The sequence below is a fragment of the Daktulosphaira vitifoliae genome, unplaced genomic scaffold (genome assembly GCF_025091365.1).
Source record: "Daktulosphaira vitifoliae isolate Bord-2020 unplaced genomic scaffold, ASM2509136v1 Scaffold_1, whole genome shotgun sequence".
Classification (NCBI taxonomy): Eukaryota; Metazoa; Arthropoda; class Insecta; order Hemiptera; family Phylloxeridae; genus Daktulosphaira; species Daktulosphaira vitifoliae.
In genome coordinates, this window is record NW_026099572.1 from 11,023,140 (window position 1) to 11,049,336 (window position 26,197).

General features: G+C 26.0%; 2 long non-coding RNA genes across 3 annotated transcripts; both read right to left on the reverse strand.

Annotated features, from left to right (window-relative positions):
• Positions 1 to 10,806: 10,806 nt before the first annotated feature.
• Positions 10,807 to 13,422, reverse strand: LOC126896951 (uncharacterized). Of its 2 annotated transcripts, XR_007701993.1 has the most exons (4): positions 13,230 to 13,422; positions 12,395 to 12,503; positions 12,032 to 12,130; positions 10,807 to 11,605 (listed from the first exon to the last, which is right to left on the reverse strand). It is a non-coding gene; the product is annotated as an uncharacterized LOC126896951 (long non-coding RNA). The 2 variants fall into 2 exon arrangements; XR_007701991.1 differs by lacking the exon at positions 13,230 to 13,422 and having other exon boundaries at positions 10,809 to 11,605; positions 12,395 to 12,651.
• Positions 13,423 to 21,240: 7,818 nt separating this feature from the next.
• On the reverse strand, positions 21,241 to 26,172 carry LOC126896952 (uncharacterized). Its single transcript, XR_007701994.1, has 3 exons — positions 26,054 to 26,172; positions 21,586 to 21,719; positions 21,241 to 21,520 (listed from the first exon to the last, which is right to left on the reverse strand). It is a non-coding gene; the product is annotated as an uncharacterized LOC126896952 (long non-coding RNA).
• Positions 26,173 to 26,197: the final 25 nt, after the last annotated feature.

Consider the following 26,197-nt stretch of genomic DNA (forward strand, 5'->3'; position numbering starts at 1 on the left):
ATAAAAATCTGAGTTTGTTTAATAAAACAAACAAATAATAATAAAGTTGTTCACAAGGTTTTTATGTCTAAAACCTATTGTCACTTCCTAAAATAACTATTATTATTTTTACTGATTTTGACTTTAATGATGATTGTAACTAAATAAACAAAATCATATGGGTGATCGAAATTATTGAACTAAACTTAACGTAACGTTACGCTACAACTTTATTGCTGTTTTTCAGTAACAAGGAAGTCCGTTTAAAAGCACAGAAGATTAACTTTCAAATCAAAAGATTATATTATATTGTACTTTTATTAAATAAAATCAATTAATTTAATATTATACAACTTAAAAGATACAAAAACACAATTATTTTTTATAAGTTAAGAACTAAAAAATAACCAAAAAACAAATTAAGCTACACAACTCAAATAGTAGTAATTAATATAAAGTACGCGCCCACTGCCATCATAATTATCCTATCATTTTTAATCATCTAGTATTCAAATAGTGATATTGCTTGCTAGACTGATATCCATTATTCGTTGCTTCACTGGGTTTTATTTTATTCTTAATCTTTTAAATTTTATATATTAATCTTTCAACGGTAGTAATAACTGTATCCATCTAATGTTATTAACCTTTGTATTATAAACCATAATCACGGTAACTTGCTTTTCTTTTGATTCATTTAGTTTTGCAACAGTGCACGTAAAAAAATGTTATCAACCGTGATTCAAAGAGTTATAGATATTTCTGTACTTAATTTATTTAGTTCCTAAATTTAATTGTAGATATTTTTAAAATAAAACGGAATTAAATGATTATTTGAGAAAAATTGTGTTATGTTTTCAAATTTTTAGTAATTTTAATTAAATAATATAAATGTAAATAAAATACGTAATTAAAACGTTTCAAACTAAAAATAAATATGTAATTTAATCATGTTTTTTTTTATAATTTATTTATTTCGTATTACATACAAGATCTTAAATGTTACACGATCAATGATTAAAACAATTTAAATAGATACATAATTAAATTTATAGATTAGTAAAATACAATAAAATAAACAACTATATAAATGCTATATTATTTGTCAATAACTTTTGGGTTATAATTCAACGTCAAGTTTACTAAAGCAATGTATAGCCGGTTTTGTGCATTGAAGAAGTCTTCCATATCTTCTGGGTGCCGTTGAGCCGGACAGTCTTTAATGACATGGTCCACCACTCCGCAGTCGCAGTTCGTAAGATTTTCAACGCTCTAACAGTCTAGATGGTTTGAAATTCAACTCAAAGCATGTCTTCATTATTAGAATCTATGCTGGCATTTTGGAAACGACCATAAAACTTTCCTACTTGCAGGTAAAGGGATATCATCTGGTTCCATAATGATTAGCGTTAGGTCTGGTTTGTATCCAGAGTTTACCTGACTGACTAGAGTGTATGCGTTGTAAAAAAAACGTATGTTAAGAAACCAAAAAAACTGCCTCGGATAATTACTGGAGCTCCTGGATTATCGAACCATAACGAAAAACGCATACACAAAGAGAACGACTTGGAATGTTTGGAATGAAGAAGTGCAAAAGAATCATACAAAAAGAAAGAATGATCTACTATGTAGCATTAACCAAGATCACTCACAAGAGGAGATAAAACAATTTTTCACAAATATTAAGAAATACAAGACATTTAACCCACATTTGAGAGCCATAAGATATAAAGAAGATAAAACAATCTTGCGAGAGCCTCGTGAGAAGGCTACCAGATGACGTAAGTATTTTGAAGAGTTACTAAATAAAGAATTTCCCGAGTCAACAATAGCAGAATGGATTGGTCAGTCAATTAAACAAAGAGTAGATAACATATCAGTAGAAGAAACCATAAGAGCTATCAATAGCTAAAAATACTGGAAATTCCTAGGATAAAATGGGATTCTAGCAGAACTATTAAAGTATGGAGGCGAAGATGTACATAAAATAATCCATTAAATCTGTAGAAGAATATGGGAAAAAGATGAATTGCCACAAAAGTGGAATACAGCCATAGTGATACCTATTTATAAGAAAGTTGATAAACTCAATTGAAATAATTACAGGGAAATAACTTTACTTAATACTGCATATAAAGTATTTTCAATAATCTTGCTTAGGCGCCTAGAACCAATAACAGATACTTACATAATAGAGTATCAGGGCGATTTCCGTCAGGGGAAATCGACAACTGATCAGCTTTCAATAATTGGACAAATGATAGAAAAAAAATACGAGCTCAAGCAAAATATATGACCAGTCTTTGTCGGCTTTAAGAAAGCATATGATAGCATTCACCCCGATAACCTTTACAATATCATGCTTGAATTTGGTTTCCCAATAAAACTTATTTCGCTTATAAAAATGTTCACGAGTAGTACAAAGTATCAGGTTATAGTTGACCAAACCCTATCTGAAGAATGTGAAGTCGTAATTGATATGAAACAAAGGGATGCGTTATCACCGCTGTTGTTTAATAAAGCACTGGAAAAAGTAATACGTAGTGTCCAAGATAACAATTTAGGGACTAGTATTGGTGCCACACGCATTGATGTACTGGACTTTGCAGATGATCTTAACCTGATAGGAGATAACAAGGAAACAGTAGTATAAAATACAAGCGCACTCATAGAGAAGGTTGAATCGGGCGGCTTAAAAATAAATCAAGAAAAAACAAGTGATGGAATTATTACCAAATGAGGAACAAAATATAGAAATTAGGAATTATATTTTCAAAAAAGTCAAACAGTTTAAGTATCTAGGATCGACTATTACTAACAACAATGTCTGGAGTCTCGAAATTATGAGTCACATTCATAAAGCGAAAAGGATATATTTCGCACTTCATAAATATTTCAAGTCAATGATGTTAGAGGGACTAAGATTATATTATACATGACCATAATAGGGTCCTCGGTAACTTATAAGTGCGAATTATGACCCACAACCATTTAATTAGAAAAGAAGCTACTAGCGTTTGAAAATAAAATACTAAGAAGGATATGTGGCCCAGTTTTTATCAGCGAACTTCATAGTTAGCAAAGAAGGAACAATGCAGAACTAAGGGAAACCACTAAAGTACCATTACTAACAAGCTACATTAAAAGCCAAAGACTCCAGAGGTTTGGACATGCGATGCAAAAAACTGAAAATGCAAATGTAAGAACAGTAATTGAATGGGAACCCAGAAGAAAACTAAGAAAGAGATGGATAGATGGGGTTAAAAAGGATTTAGAAATATTGAATGTGACGGATTGGAAAGATAAAATCTAGAATCGGGAAAATTGGAGAACAGTGACGGCGGTGCCAAAAATTCTGAAAGAATTTTTAAGTCAAAGAAGAAGGAGACAATTTTTAAGTTAACAACCCTGATTGATAGTATTATAAATAAAAAAAAGCATAATTTTTATTGTAAATTGTGTAATATAGGTCATTAAATTGTAAAACATACTGAAAGTATAACATTTTTTTAATGTTTGGTTTAATTGTAATTTCTTGATCTATTGTTACAAATTATAATATAGTCTTTTATAAGTAAAGCATGAAGTAAAATATGTTTGTAATGTTTGAATTAATTGTAATTCCTGAGTTATTGTTACTAGACCAGGAAGTAAATATTTATAAACATTTTTGAAAATAATTGTATTATGAATTTTGTAAAAAAAAAGAAATAGAAAATATTTTAATATATAAGACGAAATGGAATGAATTGAAGAGAGGAGAAGTGTTTGAGAGTACCGTAGGTAATTGCTTTTCGCATGGTACGTTTATGACATTAAGTTTTCATTTTGTGTATTGTTTTATTGTGTTTTAAGTGTATCTTTTGCATTGTTTGATTATATCTTTAATAATTACATTTGCGTTATCATTGAACTTTTATTACTTTAAGTTAAGCCATTAGGGTGGTTTCTTATTAAAGATACAACAATTGTAATGTATGAGATATATTTATACGTGTATGTGTTATCTGTATGTGTACATATTGATAATAAAGTTAGTTCATCAGTAACCGCTAACCTGTATGGTGTTATTTATCCTGCATTTCTAACCGAACAAATGGTGACGAGGGTATGGATAAAATTACGTGTTTGCTAATTTAAGTGGTAGTTATATTTTGTTTAATGTGTACAAGTAAAAATCTATTTAAATGTCTATATCTGATTATTGTGAATACAGAGGGTCCTACCCGGTTTTGATATCTTTAATAACTTTGATTCAACAAATATTTTGTATTACTTTTGTATTAAATAATTTTGATATTTTTTTATCATTTGTCTCTAATAAAAAAATTATAAAAATATATATTTTTTGAAATTGTAAAATAACAATTTTTTACATATTTTCCTACAACGAATTTGATGGGTCTATAATAACTTTAGGATAAATACTTATTGAATTACAATCATTTATATACATAGTATAGCTATGTAACATAGGTGGATCTCGTACTAGTGTATCCATACCCACTCTATACAGAGTGATTTTTTTATCATAACCTACTCAATTAATTGCAGAATAATAATAATTTAAACATTTTTTTTTTCATTATCTTTAGTTACACATTATTCTTGAATTATTAACTATGTAATTCTTTTTAAATTCATCCCTTATGCCTGGTAAGGGTGTTAACTTTATTTTTTTTTTAAATGGGAACACATATTTAGAATTTAATAAAATGTTTGAGTTTTTAATTTAATAGTAAATGACATTTGAATTTTTAATATAACTTTATTTGTTTATTAGATATAAACATTTAAAGTTTCAAATTTTTGAGTTAATGTACAGGTATAATACACAAGGGATTACAAATACAGGTAGGTAATTGGTTTTTTATGACATCGATATTAGCAGATACATAGCATTGTTATTACCAATGGTAGTAAGGTACATTGTTGTGAGTTTATAAATACACTAACTGACAATACAAAAAGTATATCTATTGATAGTCATAATTGATAATAAACAATCCGTGACTGTGACAGCAATGTCATAAAAAACCAATTAGCTACCTATATTTGTAATCCCTTGTGTATTATACCTGTATATTAACTAAAAAATTTGAAACATTAAATGTTTAAATCTAATAAACAAATAAAGTTATATTAAAAATTCAAATGTCATTTACTATTAAATTAAAAACTCAAACATTTTATTAAATTCTAAATATGTGTTCCCATTTAAAAAAAAAATAAAGTTAACACCCTTACCAGGCATAAGGGATGAATTTAAAAAGAATTACATAGTTAATAATTCAAGAATAATGTGTAANATAAAGTTGACACCCTTACCAGGCATAAGGGATGAATTTAAAAAGAATTACATAGTTAATAATTCAAGAATGATGTGTAACTAAAGAAAATCAAAAAAAAAATGTTAAATTTATTATTATTCTGTAAGTAATTGAGTAGGTTATGATAAAAAAAATCATCCTATATATTCAAAACTTAAAGAATTCAATACACGAAAAAAGTTTCGCGAATAATTTTTTACTATAATTACTTTATTTACTGACGTGTGATAAATGCTATCATTAAAAATGGTGTAACTATACATTTTGGAAATGACGTACTTACTAACATTATTAATTGAACACTATTACCAAAGGGGATTTTATGATACTTCATTAAAAATTTAAAAATAATACTAAATAAACCACATAATTAATTTTTTTTCTAAATTCTCTTATAAAAAAAATCAATATTTGTGCCATACGTGTTAAATTTAAGGGGAAAAAAGGTGATTTTTTGAAAAAAAAATTGAGTGACTCCTATTTTAGTATGAGATTTTTGAAAAAAATGTCCCACTGACAACTTAAATAACTTTTGATCCAGTTAATATTTTTAGCTGATTTTTTTTTAAATAATAGTTATACGTTAGGTCTATAGCTATATCTCAATAATTAATTTTTTACATGTTATTAAAATATTAATTATTTTTAAATTTTAAATAAAATGTAAAAATAAATCTAAGATAGCTATTTTGCAGAGTAGAATTTAAGAAAAAACCCAGCACAGTGGGGTCGTGGCATAGTGGGGATGTTGCACAGTTAGGACCAGTAGAGATTTAATCTGACAGTGATTAAAATCACTATCATAAGAAACGTTTCGATGCAAATTTGTAAATAGTGTTTAATTTAAAAAAATTGATAGACAAAAGCAACATCAACTTCTATTTCCTTAATTATACCCAGATTAGTATTTCTTTTAATTATATATTATATAATTTTTAAAATTAATTGTTTTCAAATTATTATTGACATTGATTTTTAATATGTTAAAAGTAATCATTTTGAACCTTCTTTTTTTTGTCCTTTAAAGTGAAAGTTTTAATAGAACAAAAATGAATTTATTACCATAACTTTTAGCTCAACTTGCAAGTTTGAAATTGACATTATTAAATAGAAAAAAATGAAAATGTTAAGATTAATATGCAATCAGGAAATTTTATAATTATATTTACAGTACATTAATCAGAAAAGTTTGATTTTTATCGTAATAGATCACTTAAATAAAAATCATAGTAATCATTTCTAATTAACTTTGGATGTTTAAAAAGAATCTACAATGGAAATATTCAGAACATAATTAATTTTAATGATTTACTTATCTAAAAAAAACAAAAAAAAAAAGTTGTTAAAAAGATTTACTTAATTGACTGTATTATAAAATTTAATTATAATTGTAGAAATCCATCGTTAAATTCAGGTGAAACTAAAAATCATTTTTTTTTTAAACTTATGATTTATATAGCAACTTGTTACAAAATAATTTGGAATATTATAGACTGGTAGTAGCACACACAAATAGAGTTAAAAAATTAATAGTAATGGGATCCTTTATATTTATTGAAGTTATTGAATTTAAATGAGATAAATATCAAATGATTTGAATAGGATCAGGAGGGGTAATTGTGAATAGGGGTAATTGTAAATGAGGCTGGTATTCTAATAAAATTAATAAATTATAACCATCGAACTCGTTATAATTATTATTTAATATTTTTTCTCCCATCAATCATATTTATTACAGTATTTTAGAGGTTATGTCATTTGTATTATCATTTAGAAAAAGTGCACTGAAAAAACATTCATTTACATTTACTCCAATATCAAAGGGGTAATGGTAAATGTCTATGGTAATTGTAAATTACGCTTTTTTAGATTTGAAATTAAAAATTTACTAAAACTACATTAAAACTATATTTATTATGTCCACTAGTACATATGTATAATAATATAATAAATGTTTATGTAAGTAAACAGTCATAAATACAAGTTAAAAATCACTTTGATAGAATCATTTACAATTACCCCACCTGACCTATGCAATCAGGAAATTTTATAATTACTATTTACAGTACATTTATCAGAAAAGTTCGATTTTTTTTACATTTTTATTGTATTAGATCACTTAAATAAAAATCATAGTAATCATTTCTAATTAACTTTTGGTGTTTAAAAAAATTCTACAATGNTAATTTCTAATTAACTTTTGGAGTTAAAAAAAATTCTACAATGGAAATATTCAGAATTTAATTAATTTTAATGATTATATAACTAAAAAAACCAATAAAAAAAAATTTACTCAATTGAGCGTATTATAATATTTGAAAATAATTGTAAAAATCCATCGTTAAATTCAGGTNATAAAAAAAAATTTACTCAATTGAGCGTATTATAATATTTGAAAATAATTGTAAAAATCCATCGTTAAATTTAGGTGAAACTAAAAATCATTTTTTTTTAAATTTATGATTTATATAGCAACATATTACAAAAAAATTTGGAATGTTATAGACTGATAGTAGCACACACAAATAGAGATAAAAAATTAATAAATTACAAAGTAAAATTATTTACTTTTGTAGTTGAAAACTTTTAATAAAATAATAAAAATCTAATTCGACAATAAATACTTTAAGAATATTAGAAATTAATGATTTTAATTGTTTGTATGGAAAAAACTGGTTAAGCTACTTTTTATTTGAATAAGGAATATTTTTTCGATTTTCAAGAGTAATAACTTAAACTAAATACGAATTGTAATCATTTGACGTATCGTTGAAAAAAGTAGGTCTAGTGAGGGTTGGCAAAATAAATCGTAGCCACAAAAAAAACTACATAGTAAAATAATATTAACATGGATATAAATTTCATCTCACGAGGGGAGACTACAGTAATAGAATACTTTATATCAATTGAAGTTATTGAATCTAAATGAGATAAATATCAAATGATTTGAAAATTTTATTCTAACTAAAAAAAAAAAATGCAAAATATTAATTGCCACAGACAGATTTTAACCTCGTACTCTATGCATGAAAGACATATGTGATACCGATTCGGCAACTGTTCGTTGCTTTCGTCGCATGATAAAATTGGCTATTTAAGCTAACTCAAATTTAAAAATACTTTTTCGACTTTAAAAAAGTAAAAAAATTTAATAAGTTTAATTTCTTATGTCTTATGAACTTTATTCTATGTCAATTAAATTATATAATATTCATAAAAGTCAGTGTATACCCCTAATAAGATATTTTAAAATAAAATAAAATACAAAACCCAGGATTTTAACACAAAAATAGCGTTTTTTTAACTACGGCAGCCGTTTACATGCAGAAGATAAAGTGTCGGGACAATTTTTTTTTTTTCATTTTATAGCACATAAAATTAGCTTTAATTTGATATATGTTTAAAGGACGCAGTTTTTCCATAACATTTTCAAAAATTAAGTTGAAAAAGTTAGTTTTTGTTAAAAAGTTGCTATTTTAAATCCTCCCCCATGAGTAGATTAAGTGTTAGATTTTCAAAAAAATTATATCAAATGAAAGGGAAATATCTAAGGTTTTAGTTTAAAAAAAATTATATTGATTTGTTTATTTTTGAAAAAGTTATGGAAGTTTTAAGAAAAAAAAGACAAAATTTACCTATTTTTAAATTTGTAATTTTTTTGGATATTTCCCCCATTTGCGGGGAACGAGGGAAAATTTTAAATTTTTAAGGGTAAAGTCTTCAACTAGATACGATTTGTGATCTCTTGGCGTATTGTTGAAAGAAATCGGTCTAGTGAGAGCTGAGAAAAAACAGACATAAAAAAAAAAAAACACATCATGGTAAAATTAATACCTTCTCAACTTCGCATCGAAGCTAAAAATCAGTTAAAAATTTTAGCTGGATCAAAAGTTATTTAAGTTGTCAGTGAGTGCTGGGCCACCCTGTATACTATCCATAGATTCACTTCCATGTATTAATATAGCTAGATTTAGAAATTACCTGTATGTTTAAAAGATTCAGGATTTCAAGAATTATTTTAAAAGTTAAGTTGAATAAAATCTACTATTTATACGTTAATTTCAAATTTTGAACCCCCTTTATAATAGTCAAATTTTTATAAAAAATATGATTGATGTCAAGGGAATGTATAACGTATTTATAAAAAACTTGCATTGATTCATTCATTTAAAAAAAGTTATACCAATATGTAATTGAAAACATATTTTATAAAATCAAGAATTTTAAGAAAAAAAATGGCTTGTTTTTTAACTACGGTGTCCATTTGCATATAAATGAGGTATTGGTCAATTTTCTTTTTTTTAATGATAGTATATTATATATATTATCTTTAATTCAACAATGTTTAAAGAACACAGCATTTCTGGAGCATTTAAAAAGATAAATTTAAAACGTTAAATTTTCATGCAAAAGTTGCTATTTTTAATTTCGGTAGATAGATAAAAGATTACATTTTCAAAAATCATATACCAAATAAAAGAGAATTACCAAAGTCATTTATAAAAAAAAATTTTTTGATTCATTCTTTTCTCAAAAATATATAGCAGTTAATTAATATGTTTTAAAATATTAATATTAGCCAATTTCAAAAAAACACGTTTTTCCCCATTTACGGAAAATATTTTTTCAAAATTTAAGGGTTATGAATTCAACTAGATACCGCAATCGATTATTAGCACTTACCATTTTATTGTATTTATATTTTAATAATTATAATCTTTTTAATAAACATTCTTACGGGATATTATAGATACAAAACAGCAAGGCCCTCATAAAAAATAACTCAAATCATGAAATATGTTACATATATGTCCCTTTAAGTTTAATTGATTTACCAACAAGAAGCATCTTCTAATTAAATTTTAAGTACCTCCCTCAGAAATAAGTTTATAAAAGAGCGATTTTTGACTCATTCGACATCTTATTTTTCTAAAAATCTATTTATTACCGTCTTTGCATCTGACTGTTTCGCGATTATGCTCTAACTGACTTAGTGACTGTTTCAAACTTAATGTTTTTTTCTAATTTTCTCAGAAATTAAAAAGAAAATAATTATATTTTCTTTTTATTTAATTATTTTATTTATGTTATACATATTCAATAATTATTAAAACAATTTAACATTTTTTTAATAGATTGCATTGTTGTGTATTGTTCCAGTTATGAGTTTCCTTAATTCTTTGACTGGAGTATCTATTTAATTAATGCATTTGGATAATCTAACTAAGCATATTCATAGGTTGAAACTATCGGTAAAACAATAGTTCATGACGCGTCACTAGAGATTGACTCTCGTACGCTGTCGCGTTCTTTTCGGCAGCAGTGTAACCACTTTGTGTCTAACTAATCGAATCTCATATTGAATGCACAATAATTGTAAATTATTATTATTTATAATTAAATTATTTACATATTTTATTTAAACACATTGAAAATATAATGTTAATTAAATATATTTAAATAACAAGTGTAGAAAGAATTCTATGTGAAATAATATTTCAAGTTTAACCATTCTTACAAAAGTATGAAGTAACTAAATAGATTAATGTCAGTTCTTTTATTTTGGCATATATATTTATAAAAACGATTAAGCTAGCTAAAAAACAAGGCAAGAAATTATATTTCTAAGCAATTCATAATAAAATATTAAGGACTGATTTCAAATCAACTAGTATATTCTTTTCGAGATTAATAAAATTACATTGCAACTAGACTAATTCAAAAATATTATCGTTAAAACATTATTTGGTTGTCATCCTCTTTACAATCAAATACGTGCAATGTGAATGTTTCATTTGTGTTTACCAATTGTATAAATATCATTAATTCTGTTAATAAAGCTTGAATCCAACAATCAGACAGTCGCATTTTAAGTAAACCCACATTATTTCTTTCATAAAGTATAGCTGATAAAAAAAATCAATAGCCGTAAAATTTTGAATAGTATAGCTTTAGAAACTTTATTTGCTATGCATGTACACCTTCGCTTTAGTATATTCTCTTTATCATCTGGCCATATTTTATGTTTTGTTTATTTCTTATATTTTTTAAACTCCTGTATTTAAATGTATTATTATCCACTTCAAAGTCTAATTAGATTTATTTTATTTACAGTCCCAGTATTTACATATTTTCAAATCATAACACCTACCCAGCCATACTTCTTTCTATTTTATTACAATATTCACACCTCTTTTAATGTATGATAAAATCTACCATTGCTTCATTTTTTTTATTTTATAACAATACGATTTGTGATTTTTGTATGTATTGTTAAAAATTCTGTACAGTGAGAGCTGAAAAAAAATGGCAACAGACACAATAATTAATAATAATAAACACATAGTAAAATTAATATCCTTTCAGATCTAATATGGTTTAATTAAAAACGGCTCTGAAACCAATAAGTCTTAGACACATTTTATAATTGTATTATGAATTATGATCATTATATTTCACTTGTTTCAACTTGTTTTACATTTCATAAATTAATTAAATTTCTAATTATTTCTTTCAAAGCATCTATGTATTTTTTTTTTCACATTTTAAAATGTCTTTCTAAACTATAGTTGATAAAAAAACACCCGTTACAACTACAAAACGTGACTTGCAAAATTAATAATTATTGTTGTAAAATAACTTTTAGTATTGTAAATTTGTCTAAAAATTCAGATAAAAAATTTTTGTTGCACAAAAAATTTTACATTCGAAAGTCAACTTACTTTATTATTGGAAAACTAAACACCGTTTTGCTAAGACTCCGCCCAAAAAAAAACTCCAAAAACTCCGTCTTTCCGAATATGTCCCGTTAGAAAACACAGCTACGATAAGTGAAAAATATAGAATCAATATAACAAAAAATTATAGTTAAAGTCTAATTATTAATTTGAGTAAATTCAAAAAGAATAAACAATAAAATTCATTAGATATATGGTTTACATTTGTTGACTGAGATCTTTATAATATTTTAATAAAACAGTACATTTTAAGAGACCTTTGGTCAAATCATATATAATACAAGCAGTGAATAAAGAATTTAAATAAAATTAGAAAATTAGAAAAAGAAAATACATCTAATTTCGTACTTTTGATATCTTTAATTTTATTAATATTTTGCAATTTATTGATTACTTGAGTTTCTTCAGTTTTGTGTAGGGTGATTCATTATGAATAAGCCACTCAATTTCTTAAAAACTATTAAAAATATTTAATATCATAAAAAAAAAATTGTTTAATTCAAAAAACTAGAATAATCTGAATTTAAATCATTTGTTTGCACCCATTCAGTTATAAACTTTAATTTTCTTTAACAGGAACTACTATTATTAGTTTTATGAGATGATATGACAAAACATTTTTTTTTATTCATATAATTTTTTTATCCAATTAACAGTATGCGTTTGAAAATCGTTTAAAACTTTGATTTAAAATATAAATTCATCATTAATTTAGTTATCATAATACTGAAGTCAACAATAATCTGTTAAAATTATTATCGGTGTACTTTGTTAACTTATGTGGGAAATACGATAAAAGATATATTTACAAAAACTTGTTTATGTGACATCATAAAGAAATGACGTCACTGTATGATACACAAGAAACTATGAATTAAAAAATTGATTAAAAAATCACTAAACTTTTAAAAGCAATAACAGAAAAGTTCTTTATAGTATAAAAAAAATTATAAGAACAAAATATTGAAAACAATTTTTTTCTATCATATCATTAAACTAAAAATACGGGTTCCCAATAAAGAAAATTGATGTTTATATTTTTTAATCAAGAGAAGAGATGAAAAAAATCATATAATTACATGTTATTGTAAAGATTTTTAAATCAAACAATTTTTTCCTCTATGAGAGTTTAAAAATTTAGATTGTTTGCAAGTAAATAAGTACCATATCCTAAATGGCTTACTTTTTACATAATGCATAATTTCTTCCGCTAACCTAAGATATTTTTACTTTTTGGTATCAAATTATTAGATAAACAATACTCTGTAATAGAATCTCTGAGTTTTTATAAATTGCTGTTTGGCCTCGAGCTTTGTTAAATAATAACTTATAATTTGGAATAATGCATCTAAGAAGTGATTTTGAATGAAAATCATATTTTTTAAATAACCAAGCTAGATTTATTGCGTTGTTTATGCGTTACGCTAAATTTGCAACGACACCTGATGTTTTGCATGCAATCAAAACATATTTTTTTGGTTAAATAGTTCTTTATTATTTTCACATAAATCTAAATTGAAAAATATAAATAAAAACTAACAGTTAAAAGTTTTATAGCATTTCTATAATTATTAAAAAAAAATGATACATTCTCAAAAACTGAAACCAACCATAACATATACAATGAAGTGATTTAAAAAAAATTAATTTATATTAAAGTATAACTTAATTTAAAAAAATATATTGAAAAAAAATAGGGTATTATGTAAAGATTTTTCTTATTTTGGCAATTATAATTTTAAACTAGCTAACCTAGAGACTTCGCACCCTGATTGTAATTATCGAGTTATTGTATTTTATTAAATTTTCAAATCATAGGACGTAAATGAAACATTATTTATGGTGAATATTTAAAGTAATCGAGGAAAAAAATTAAGATTTTCAAAAATTTTTTAAAAAACCTAAAAAAATTTTCTTGGCATATTATTTTCAGAGAAATCAAATGGAAAACGTTAAAAAAACAGTTTATATAGGAACAATATACTCTAATAAAACGTTTAACGTTAAATGTTTCTATATGACGATATATGTGGTTGTATTTTGTCAGACATTTTTTTGCTTAAACGAAAACAATATCGCTTATTTTTACTTGTCACTGTCTGGCCGCTAAAAAAAAGGACTGTGGGAAGTTACATATACTAAGTTAAAATTATGTTTACTTATGTTTTTAAATTAAATTTTAAAAAAATATTATACGTTTTTTTACCAGTCCCCGTCATTAGAAGTAAAATTATTTTAATTCTATCAATGTTATAACCTATTGTATATAATACATTTAACAAAAAAAGGATTAACAAAAATGTTCTCATCGAAAAACTCCGAGAGGAGAAATTATTATTCAGCACAGAAAATATCGAAATATATTTAAAAAATTTTAAAATTATATTACATAAAAATTGTATGAATCTAATTGACAGGATATCTTATAATATAATAAAACATTGAAAATTTGCCTTGCTCGAAAAATTACTTAACGGCGTAAGATTTACATAATTTATTTTTTTAAATGAAAGTACTGAACAACGATATTCTAGGAAAATTATTTGTAAAGATGAAAAACAAATTTTTAACACACCGTGAACGTTTAAAAATTTTATCAAAAAAGCTCATTGCCGCCAGCGTTTTTTTATTTAAATCCACATATTTTATGTTAGTGTATGTACTTTTCATTATTAACGTGGCATTTTAAGATTATTTTTAAGGAAACTTAAGTTTTCTTTTATCTATCTGTTGTTTGGAACAATAATTATTAGATTATTATGAAGTATTATTGTGAATACACCTAAGTATTTTGTAGACATATTGTTTTTTTAATTATTATTTATTTTACAAGTGGTAATCATTTTCTGGTAATCTGCTTTTGAAGTTACTTTTTTTACACAACACATATCGTGTCCGGTGTAACCAGATACTCTTACCGAAATACTGGCCTATTTCTTAGGACAACCTAACGGACCGAATTCGCGTGAGGGCCTGTAGGGTACCATTTCAAGGGTGGATCCCCATCTAGCCTAGTAAACTTAAATTTATTTTAAATTTTTTGTCCTTTTATTTAAGTTGAGAAAAACTGCTTTGAAATTTTTAATTAAATTAAATTGTACTTTTTTCTACCGAAAATGTGTTAAATGTTTGACTCATCAGTTACACTTATGTCTTCGATGCTTAGGATACGAGGATCGAATACCGTCCTTTATAGTAAATTTTTTACTTATTTATTTTAAACTGAATAAATATTCAAAATTTTTTCGATTTTTATCTCATTTAGATTGAATAACTTTTTGAATATTAAGGAAAATATCATTTATTTGTTTAATATTATTATTTTCTATAAGCTTTTATAAAATTGTTCTATTTTGTATTAACAGTATGTAATTAACATGTGCTACCATAGTTTCGAATGTTTTTAATTCAAAACAAATACTTTCATTACTTTTAAGTCTACTTTAAAGTGTATTTATATGATAGATTTGAAACTGAATACCATAAATCTTAAAAAAGATAAAAAATACAAGGAGCTTAAAAAGAAGTAACAGTTATTCTGACATAACTGGTAATGCAACATTACAGTGCTTGGCTAGTGGCAAAAATTATCCTATTGGAGAGACAGAGGTAGATTTTTTCTTTAGGAAATAAACTCAATTTAAGTGTTAAGATGAACTTATGAAAAATAATATCTATATTAACTTTAAGCCATCTTAATTTTGTTTTATATTTTACAATATACTTTATTTTTCTTTAAAATGGTTAAATTGATATATTATAACTCTTCAGTTTGTTACTGGACGTTCTCTTGCCTGTTCATTTGTAATTGAAGAAAAATCTATTTCACGATGACATTGTTTTATAAATAAATCCAATGGCCAATATCTTATTTCTCACAATGTAAGACTTAAAATTTTTATTGCATGTTTATATAAATTTAGCTATCAAAGAAAATAATTAATTCTAAGTTGATCAACAATATCTGTACTGCAGGGAACAGGTAATGAAACTTATGTAAATTGTGTGCAAATTCCTAATAACCAAAATGATTATCAAGTTTTAAATCATGGAGATGTTATTTCCTTTGCAGATGGGAGTGGAAGTTATAAATATCTGTACAGATTTGTTTTACAAACATATACAGATATAAAATTGAAGTAAGATTATTCTTAAGACATTCATATTCAAAAAATTTTTTTCCGCAGCATAAACTCGCTAATAATGAATTAACAAAAAAGAATTTAGATTGCCAAAATACTTTAAAAATACAACAAGGTGATTATATAAGCATATATATTGTTATTAACTTTATTTAATTTTACACCTTTTTAAGCAAAGTCGCATGATTTTCTTAGTATATAACATGAAATATACTGTGTCTTAATCTGGACTTATTTACCTGTATAAAATATATAAGTGAATAAGCTATGAACTCCATTTATTTATTTTTTGGATGAAGTTCACGTAATGGGGTATACATTAATTTTGGGCTTATATATTACTATTGTATTAAATTGAACATTAGAAACATTGGTAACAATATCATGTCCATATGGTCATTGATTATCAAGTAATTATCAAAAGCAGTTACATATAAACATACATTTTTTTATATTATAACAATTACAATTTAAATCTCTAAGAAAAATATAATTTATAATATATTGTCATGTGTGGTCTTAATTGATTTTTATAAATATTTTAGAAACATCTACATCACGTTTTAAAAATAAATAAATCTTATTCCTTTTATTAAATATAATTTTGATAAGAAAAAATATTAATTAAAAAATAAAACACCTATGGATTTAAGACATTTTAGAAAAAATTAATTTATCTTATTTTTCGTAAACTTCCAATTCTATTAAGGCTAATGTTAAATTACATTAAAAAGAGGTATTTATCAAATTATCATATTTGTAATTCTATTTACTAGATAAAATTTTTAAGTTAATTTTTGTTAAGTCATTTAATAGCTTCAACATACTTTAATTATTATCATATTTTTTTTTGAGAAGTTAATTTTTTTGTTTGAATTTTTTTTCTAGATCAAATATCAAAAATTGAAGAAACAATCAAAGAAAAAGTTTATAGTGTTCTAGTAGTGATAGTAAATATCTGAAAACTTTTTGAACTTTCTAGTTCTAGAGTTGTAAATAAAATTTCTGAAAAGTAAAGCTAAAATATTTTAATTAAAAAAATAATTTCTGATGAAAATTTTTTTCTTATTAGTTAAATAATTATTGTCAATATATTATTATTTTATAATTTAGTAATTTTTTTATCCAAAATTTAAATAAATTTTTAAATTTTGTTTTTGATAAATTAGCTTCTAAGAGACTGAAAAAAAATCACATACTTCATAATTATACCAACAAAATTATTTTATTTTAGAACTTGGGTTTGAAGTTTAAATAAAACATATTTTATCTCAAAATGTTAATTCTAGAAAACTTGAATTTTACGCATCCATAAATTAGATTAAAAAAATGATTTTAAATATCTCATTATCATTGGGAAATAAATAAAATTTAGTCGTAAATTGTGAAAATGAATATTTAATATAAAATTTAATATGTAAATTTGTTTTTTTTTTTTAAGCGTGTGTAATTAATTGCAGCCATACATTTTGTGAAATTTGTTTAAATACTTGGTTGAAAAAAAGTGAAGTGTGTCCTCTTTGTCGAACTTTAGTTCAAACCAAAACTCTTTGTCTATCTGTGGATAACTTTATTACTAATATTTGTAATCTTCTTGGGAATGCAATAAAAGAACATCGGGAAAAAGTACAACAAGAAAATAAGTATATTTGAACATTTATTAACTTATATTTATTGTTAAAACTATTTTTAGAATTGACAGTTAATGCCCCACGAGTAGAGTATGGACCACAAACTGCTAGAAGAGGTTGTAGATGAGGTATAACTCAACGTCAAAATACACAACCTGCACATGTTCAATAAGAAATAGTGCAAAAAATTCATGAAGTTATGTTTTGATAAATACCTGAATTTTTGACTAATGTAATACATTTTAAACTTTCCAAAAGAAAAATTACTTTTTACTCTTTCATATTTTTAGAAAAATGAACAAAATATAATTAAATAATTATAATTATTCATGTGAATTTTGTAAATAATCTCACCTATTGTGTTTTAAATTTTAATTAAAAGATATTTGATACTGTTGTGTACGAGGCAGCTAGACCGTAGGAAGGTTAGTTGTGCACCGCACTAGAATGCCGTTTTACCTTAAGCCTGTTTAAATAACGTTATTATTGATGCGGGAGTGGGTCACTTAGGAGATGACGGCTAACTATACATCCAATAAGTAAACGAGAGTAGACAATAATTAAATAACAAATAATCACATACATTAGAAATTCCTCAGAGAGTATCTTAAATTTTAAGGGGTAACGGGAGGGCTTTAAATACTAGTGGCCGGCGAAGCGGCATAAAAGAAATAGTTAATCTCAATTAAAACAAACAATAAATAACATTAAAAATAATATAAAACTCAGCTGTATAGATGACGTTGTTGATGGTGATGAGTGGACTGTATGAGATCTTGTGGTAATGGTGTCGAACATCTGAGTATGACGAGTCAAAGTGTAAATCCAGGCACGTAATAGCAAATGAGAACAGACTACGGCAATGATAATGTTTAGTGATGGTCAGGGCCCAATCACTAGTGGTGTGGAAGGGCACGTAAACTTTGAGCACAAGGGTGCAATAAACAAATAAAAGAATAATGGCGAACAATTTACTATTCAAGCGAAGGCGCTTGCAACAGAAAAAGAGTGACACAAAAAACAATTGACTGACTAACTTACGACAATGAACTGTACACGGATGACAACCGACACGGAGGTCATCGATTTGCCGTGATGGGTGGGCAAGGGGGTGAGTAAAGTAAGATGCTAGTGATCAGCTGTCCCACGAAATAATATAATCAATGATCTTTGTAACAACTGGTCAACTAGATCCTTCTAAAGGCGTTCTGTACCATACAGATACCAAGCAAAATGATAGGTACTTTTTTAACAACTATGAGCACAATAACATATTATTTAATGTTTTTAATACAAATATCAATAAGCATAAGTATTTTAATTATATTTTACATGAACTCTATTAAATAATAAAATAAAACCTTGAGAGCTAGAGCTATTGGTTGGTACGTAAGGATTTTGTTCACCACCGGGTTCCTACTAAAACGGTTAGCCCATATGACTAATAATAACAATAACAATAAATTTCAATGATAGATTTCTAACCATAAAAAAAAGAAAGATTACCATTCATATAATTAATATGTTTTTTTTTTTTTGTATGATATGATATTTAAATTCAATCGGACGTTCGCAAAATACAAATGTAATGACATTGAACAATAAAATAATTTTACATACAATGAAAAGATATACTCCAAGCAAGTCAATCCACGGATTCAACGATTCGACGCACATTGGGACAATGAGCTTCAAAAGTTGGCATTAAATCATGAAGCAAAAAAATATATTCCTAAAATTAATATTATTTTTATTTTTGTCCATCAGATATAGAAAGAGTCATTTACATAATATTAACATAGGTATTTATTTATTTTAAAGACATTTTAACAGAAATAGCTATTCAATTTATTAATAAAAGAAAAATGTATTATTCTAAGTTTTAAGTTTAAAATTAGTCATGGTATTCGTCATCATTATCGTCATCACAATCATTGTTATCATCATCGTCATCGTTATCATCATCATCATCACTATCTTTGACATATTGAAGTATTGCATTAGTAATGTAAGTGCTCCAATTGGCATTAATTGTGTTTTTTTTCTTTTACTTAAAATTCCTAGATCTGAACTTAATAAAAACAAATTTAATATATCTAAATTAGTTTTTTCACGACAACATTTCCTTGAGTTATGCTCCCTAATGATGAAGCAGGATTATTAATGGTAATAAATCAAACGCTCACTTAAATTAATTTTGTTTGATTAATGTAATAAATATTATATTTAACAAAAATTAAATAAAATTTACAACATATTTGCTCCTTAATTTTATTTATAACTTAAATGACAATATTTAAATACAAGTATAACTGAGAGCGCGTCGCTGATGGTTCAGCGGTGGAACGTAGACTGAATAGATTTATAATACAAGATACATTGCTGACCAACTAAACAAAGATAAAATTACAATATTATAGTGTGACTCGCGCTAACACTAGAATTGCTTTGCATTTCTAGCAAAGGATAGTGGGGTCGGAAGCAAGTTAATACGGAAAAAGTGCAACCCCATCGAACACAGTAAACCCAACAAATTCAAACTCACGTGAAACCCAGAAAAGAAATTCCAAAAGCAAAATGGAATCGGGAGCAAGTGATTACGAAAAAAAGTGCAACCCCACCCAACAACAAATTCAAACCCGTCCGCTATTCTAGCAGAGGCTGCAAAAGCGAAGTTGGATCGAGATGATTTCGGAAAGGAAGTCCAAACGTTTCGAACGTACGCCTCGCTACGGAAACCAAGGATTTTCTCCGCGATCTAGAGAAGGGGCGGCAAAAGCCGGTTATCAAGTAGGTCACAGATTACGGAAAGGGGTATCCGGCTGTACCGGATACGTTGCGTTGAACAATAACAGGAGAAATCGGTAGCACGCCCAACGCGTCAGTTAAAAAGTAAGGTTTACGGGGATAAATACACACGGTAATGATAACGGTCAACCGCATTCTTGAAAAAGGCATTGGCGGCAGTATGTCATTTGCACGACGGGCATGTGACAAGGTCACTTGTATCGAATAGGTAATAGAAGATAACGAAGGGGAATTTAGGATTACGGCGCGCCAATCGGGTTGTTCGTGGAGGGAAATATACAGAATTAGAACACTCACTAAAATCCATTAATATATTATATTGAAGTACAGTATTCGAAATTAAAGTACGTTGAATGTATTTAATAGAGTAGGCAAAAACGAATATACAAGTATTCACTAAATAAATAAATATATTTAAACTTGTAAATTTGAAAATAATACAATAGTGAATTGTTTGTCATTCGAACAAAACGAATACGAATCGAAAATTCAATGTATAATAATTTACTAAGAGAGTCGCCGTGTACGATAAATAATATTGTAAACATAGGATATTAGTTTCTTTTAAAAATAAAAAAATAAACATTTCTTTATTAATTAATGTTTCTTTATTGTCTCGATCACACACATAAAAAAATTTCGTTAATATAGAAGTATTCCAAGTACTACATTACTTGGAATACAAATTGATATAATTATCATTAGAAAAATACGGTTTAATGAGAGACTCAAACGTAAACCGATACAATAATATTGGTAAAGGAATTACGTTGTAAATTAAATAAGAAATAAATGTTTTCGATGAACTCCGAGAGCGGACTGCACGTAGTAATCGTGATGATCCTCCGTTGTCGAATGACAATATCTTATGGAATCGAGGTTTGACACGCTATCTGAAAAGTAAACAATATAAATGAAAATAAAATCCAAGATAACAACTAACGTAAGCTTACAGTACCATTTTGGAGGAACGGCGAACAGTAAGGGAGGGCAAGCATAGGCTAAAAGAAAACCAGCAGCACAGAACTATCAACACATCGTGAGTACAAAAGAAGTGAAAATATTGTAGATTTACCAAAGGCCGTGCACTATCTAAAATTTACAAATCACATTAATGAATACAGTCGCTATTATAATAGAGGAGAAAAAAAGAAGATTTAAACATTTCATTTGTCATACGATTATCAATTACACATTTTAATAAATAATTACGTCGTTGCCATTATACTTTCATCAGTAAAGATATTCATATAAACTACAATTGCTGCTTATGTAATAAGATGAACTCCATTAAACACAATTCGATAAATAATCGCATAACTGAATATAAATAAATATACACGTACAAAAAAATCAAAAACATTTGGATCTTATCAGCCGATGCAGTACATATTTCATTGTAACCAACAATAAATAAAATACCGACCGACCTAATAATTAAAGCAGGCAAAATAATTAAATTTATTTCAAATAAAATAAGTCAAAATCAGTTAGCTGTGTAATACAATTATTATGAATTAGAGCCAGCACTCTTCGGGTCGGTTGGCCGCTAATCAATCACAGTCAACCGGGCAAAACAGATGCACAGACTGAAAATTAAGTCAAATCAATTAATACTGCCATTACCATAATAATAATAAAATATCTACAATATAAAGTATATAAGTGTAAAAATATATTTATATATATGTGTGTATATACAGGGTGATTTTTTTATCATAACCCACTCAATTACTTACAGAATAATAATAATTTAAACATTTTTTTTTATTATTATCTTTAGTTACACATTATTCTTGAATTTTTAACTATGTAATACTTTTTAAGTTCATCCCTTATGCCTTGGAGGGGGGTCAACTTTGTTTTTTTAAATGGTAACACATATTTTTAATTTAATAAAATGTTTGAGTTTTTAATTTAATAGTAAATGGCATTTGAATTTTTAATATAACTTTATTAGCTTATTAGATATAAACATTTAAAGTTTCAAAATTTTGAGTTAATATACATGTATAATACACATGGGATTGTAAATACAGGTAGCTAATTGGATTTTTATGACATTGCTGTCTCAGTCACGGATTGTTTATTATCAATTATGATTATCAATAGATATACTTTCTGTATTGTCAGTTAGTGTATTTATATACTCATAACAATGTGCCTTACTACAATTGATAATAACAATGCTGTGTACCTGCTAATATCGATGTTATAAAAAACCAATTAGCTACCTATATTTGTAATCCCTTGTGTATTATACCTGTATATTAATTCAAAAATTTGAAACTTTAAATGATTATATCTAATAAACGAATTAAGTTATATTAAAAATTCAAATGCCATTTACTATTAAATTAAAAACTCAAACATTTTATTAAATTAAAAATATGTGTTACCATTTAAAAAAACAAAGTTGACCCCCTTCCAAGGCATAAGGGATGAACTTAAAAAGTATTACATAGTTAAAAATTCAAGAATAATGTGTAACTAAAAATAATGAAAAAAAAAAAATGTTTAAATTATTATTATTCTGTAAGTAATTGAGTGGGTTATGATAAAAAAATCACCCTGTATATTAGGGTGGTCCTTATTTTTCCACTTAGGAAATTCCTTGGTCTCACCCCCCAAATTTGTTTATATACATGTAAAAACGAACCAAAAAAAATTTCACTTTAATCAGACAAGTTTAACCCATGCCTACTCGGGTTGAAAATTGGACAATAGGGGTAGTTTTCTAGTATTTTGTACAGAAGTGAGGAATCATAGAAAAAAAAATTGTAAAATATAAATTGTTGACAATTTTATGGACTATAAGTTTAATTCTTATACATTTTTTTTAAACTTATTAGTTTTCGAGCAAAATTTAAAATTATACCATATTTTATCGATTTGCCCAAATTGGAATATTTACGAATACTACATTATATTTGACAAACATTTAGAGATATGAATACATCTTTTATACAAAAATCGTTTATTATTTAATTATTAACAAATTTAGCACAAAACCATGGTGTGGGCTAAGCACCCCCCCCAAAAAAAATTATATATACACAGTTGAAAAAAAATTGCTGATGTTACAATTTTATAAATTATGCTAATTGTTTTTCTCAGTTTCAAAATTCTTTACATCATAATAAAGTTGATTTTTTGCTGTCGGGATACTTATTTTTATAATCCTTGACAATTTGTAATAAATACTGTTTTTGATTTTCATCATTGATTAAAATTCTGTTGTACTCTTTTATAAGTTATACAGTGTAAAAAAAAATATTGATTAATTCGATATATCAAACAGTTATAACAACATTTATGTATACTGGGGTGACTGATTATAATATATACAAAAATAAATCACAAAAAGAGTATAAAATAAATTGTAATATACTGTATTACACATGGACTGAAAAGTCTCAAAGAAAAAATGTAATTTATTTTTTTTATGACTAATATTACGTGAGAATGTATCAAAATAAAGGTGATTTAATAAAATGTAGTCGACACACAAGGCGTAGGTTCGATAAGTGATGGCACACTAATCACAGGAAACTAAAAGAATTGATTTGACAAAATAGTAATCGATGAGTGTGATCGTCGATGATGTCGACCGTTGAGATGAGTTTAAAAAGGTTCGAACGGAACGCCGCGTTTTGTGAGATGTCACGAACATGACTTGTATTTGCGGTGGTCGTCACTTTTCATATTAAAAATATGAAAAATGATTCTATGACAAATTTTGTTGACAGTAAATTTTATAATGATTAATTTTGAATTTATTTGAAAATTATATTATAAAAAATGATAATCAAAAACAATATTTTGTAAAACGATAATAGTCACACTAAAATAGATAAATAAATATATTTAATAAAATTTGTAATTTATTTTATAAATGTTGAACTAATTGGATTCAATCAAATTTAATTTAATTACGATTAACATTCATACAGGTTTAAAATTTGTTTTTGTGTTTCTCCTATGCGTCTATTTTATAATTATTGTGCTGTTAATAAGAATCATTGCTTCTATACACGTGTGTTAAGCACAAAATGATATTAACAAGATTTGTTTATAGTGTACAACAACAATATTATGTTTTCGTACATGTAATGAATATTGTGTTACAATTTTTAATCACATTTTAGTAATTAATTTAATTGCACGCCTAAACTTTTTAAGGTTATTATGATAATTACATGCCCTGAGTGTTTGGTTAAGTTCTTTTAGTATTTTATGCAAGAACTATTGTCACCCTACCTTAATTTTATGTATAATTTTTTTATTGCTAAAGCGTATCCTGACAGAGTTGATGATAAAATTATTACTATTAACAAACAATACGCATTAAGTGCATACTTATTATTAGACATTTATTTAATGTTTACTGAAATAGCAGTAAAAATTCTCAAAAAAATAAGCGTTTACACAGTTGATGTTACAATAAAATAGTATTGCGTATAAATTAATTTTAAATACAGTAAATGACTTAGCTCTGGACGATCAGATCCAAAGACAATCATTAAATTTGCATGTGACGTGATGTCTGTTTAGTTGCCTACACACAACTCCGTGATATCATTAAATATATTTCAATACTTGTTTTTATCGATTCCCACGGAGAAAACAAAACAAATTACTCGAATTGCGTTAAACAAAATCACTTATTATTTTACAAGTTATTTTTCGTATTTATCATTTACTTGAATTAGTATAATTATTAATACATTTTTCTAACAATTATATATACAAGGAATACATAAGATATTATTAATAAAGGTGTGATTAGATGGGAAACCAGATGAAATAACATATGAGACTTAAATTTCAGTTTAGTTATCAAATATTGGGAATTTCAATTTTTTTTTTAAGATAAGGCATTACAATTTAAAATGATTTAAATGATAAGTATTCATGTAGCATAATACTTACAATTAAAATAAAATACTGTATTCAACATTTAGAAAAAAAAATAAAAAATTAGTTGTTTCGAATCAAAACTTAAAACGAGTCCGATGTGTATTAACTATCATTAAGTTGTTTTCAAATAGATAAGTACTGTGGCGGCTGATCGCGGGAGTTAGTAGGTAATTACCCCTGTAATGCTCTGAATATCCTAATCCAATTTGTAAAATTGATTTTATCTTTTGGTACGAGCAGTTTTTTGCAAAAAACTAGTTCTGATAACATTTAGTTTAAAACAGTTCCTATATCACTTCACCTGCTAGTCCTATCAATAATGAGACAAATTTTAGTAAAAGATTCTCGAAGTTCATATTACAGAAATTATGTCAAATTATATTTTTATGACAAGATTTAAGTAAAAGAAAAAACTATAAATGACACAATTTGATTTTGTACCTGAATATGATATGTGGTGTAGTTTTTAATATAGACCGAATAATTTAGCGTGTAGTTTTACTTACCACTCATTCAGTGGGAATTCGTAGATGTACCGATTCCGTTTGCCAGCTTCCCTCTGTTGTCTTCCGCCCTACTTTACGTGACAATCCTCAGGTAGATCATAGACCGGTATGTGTACAATGTTATGCTATAACTGACCAAAATCG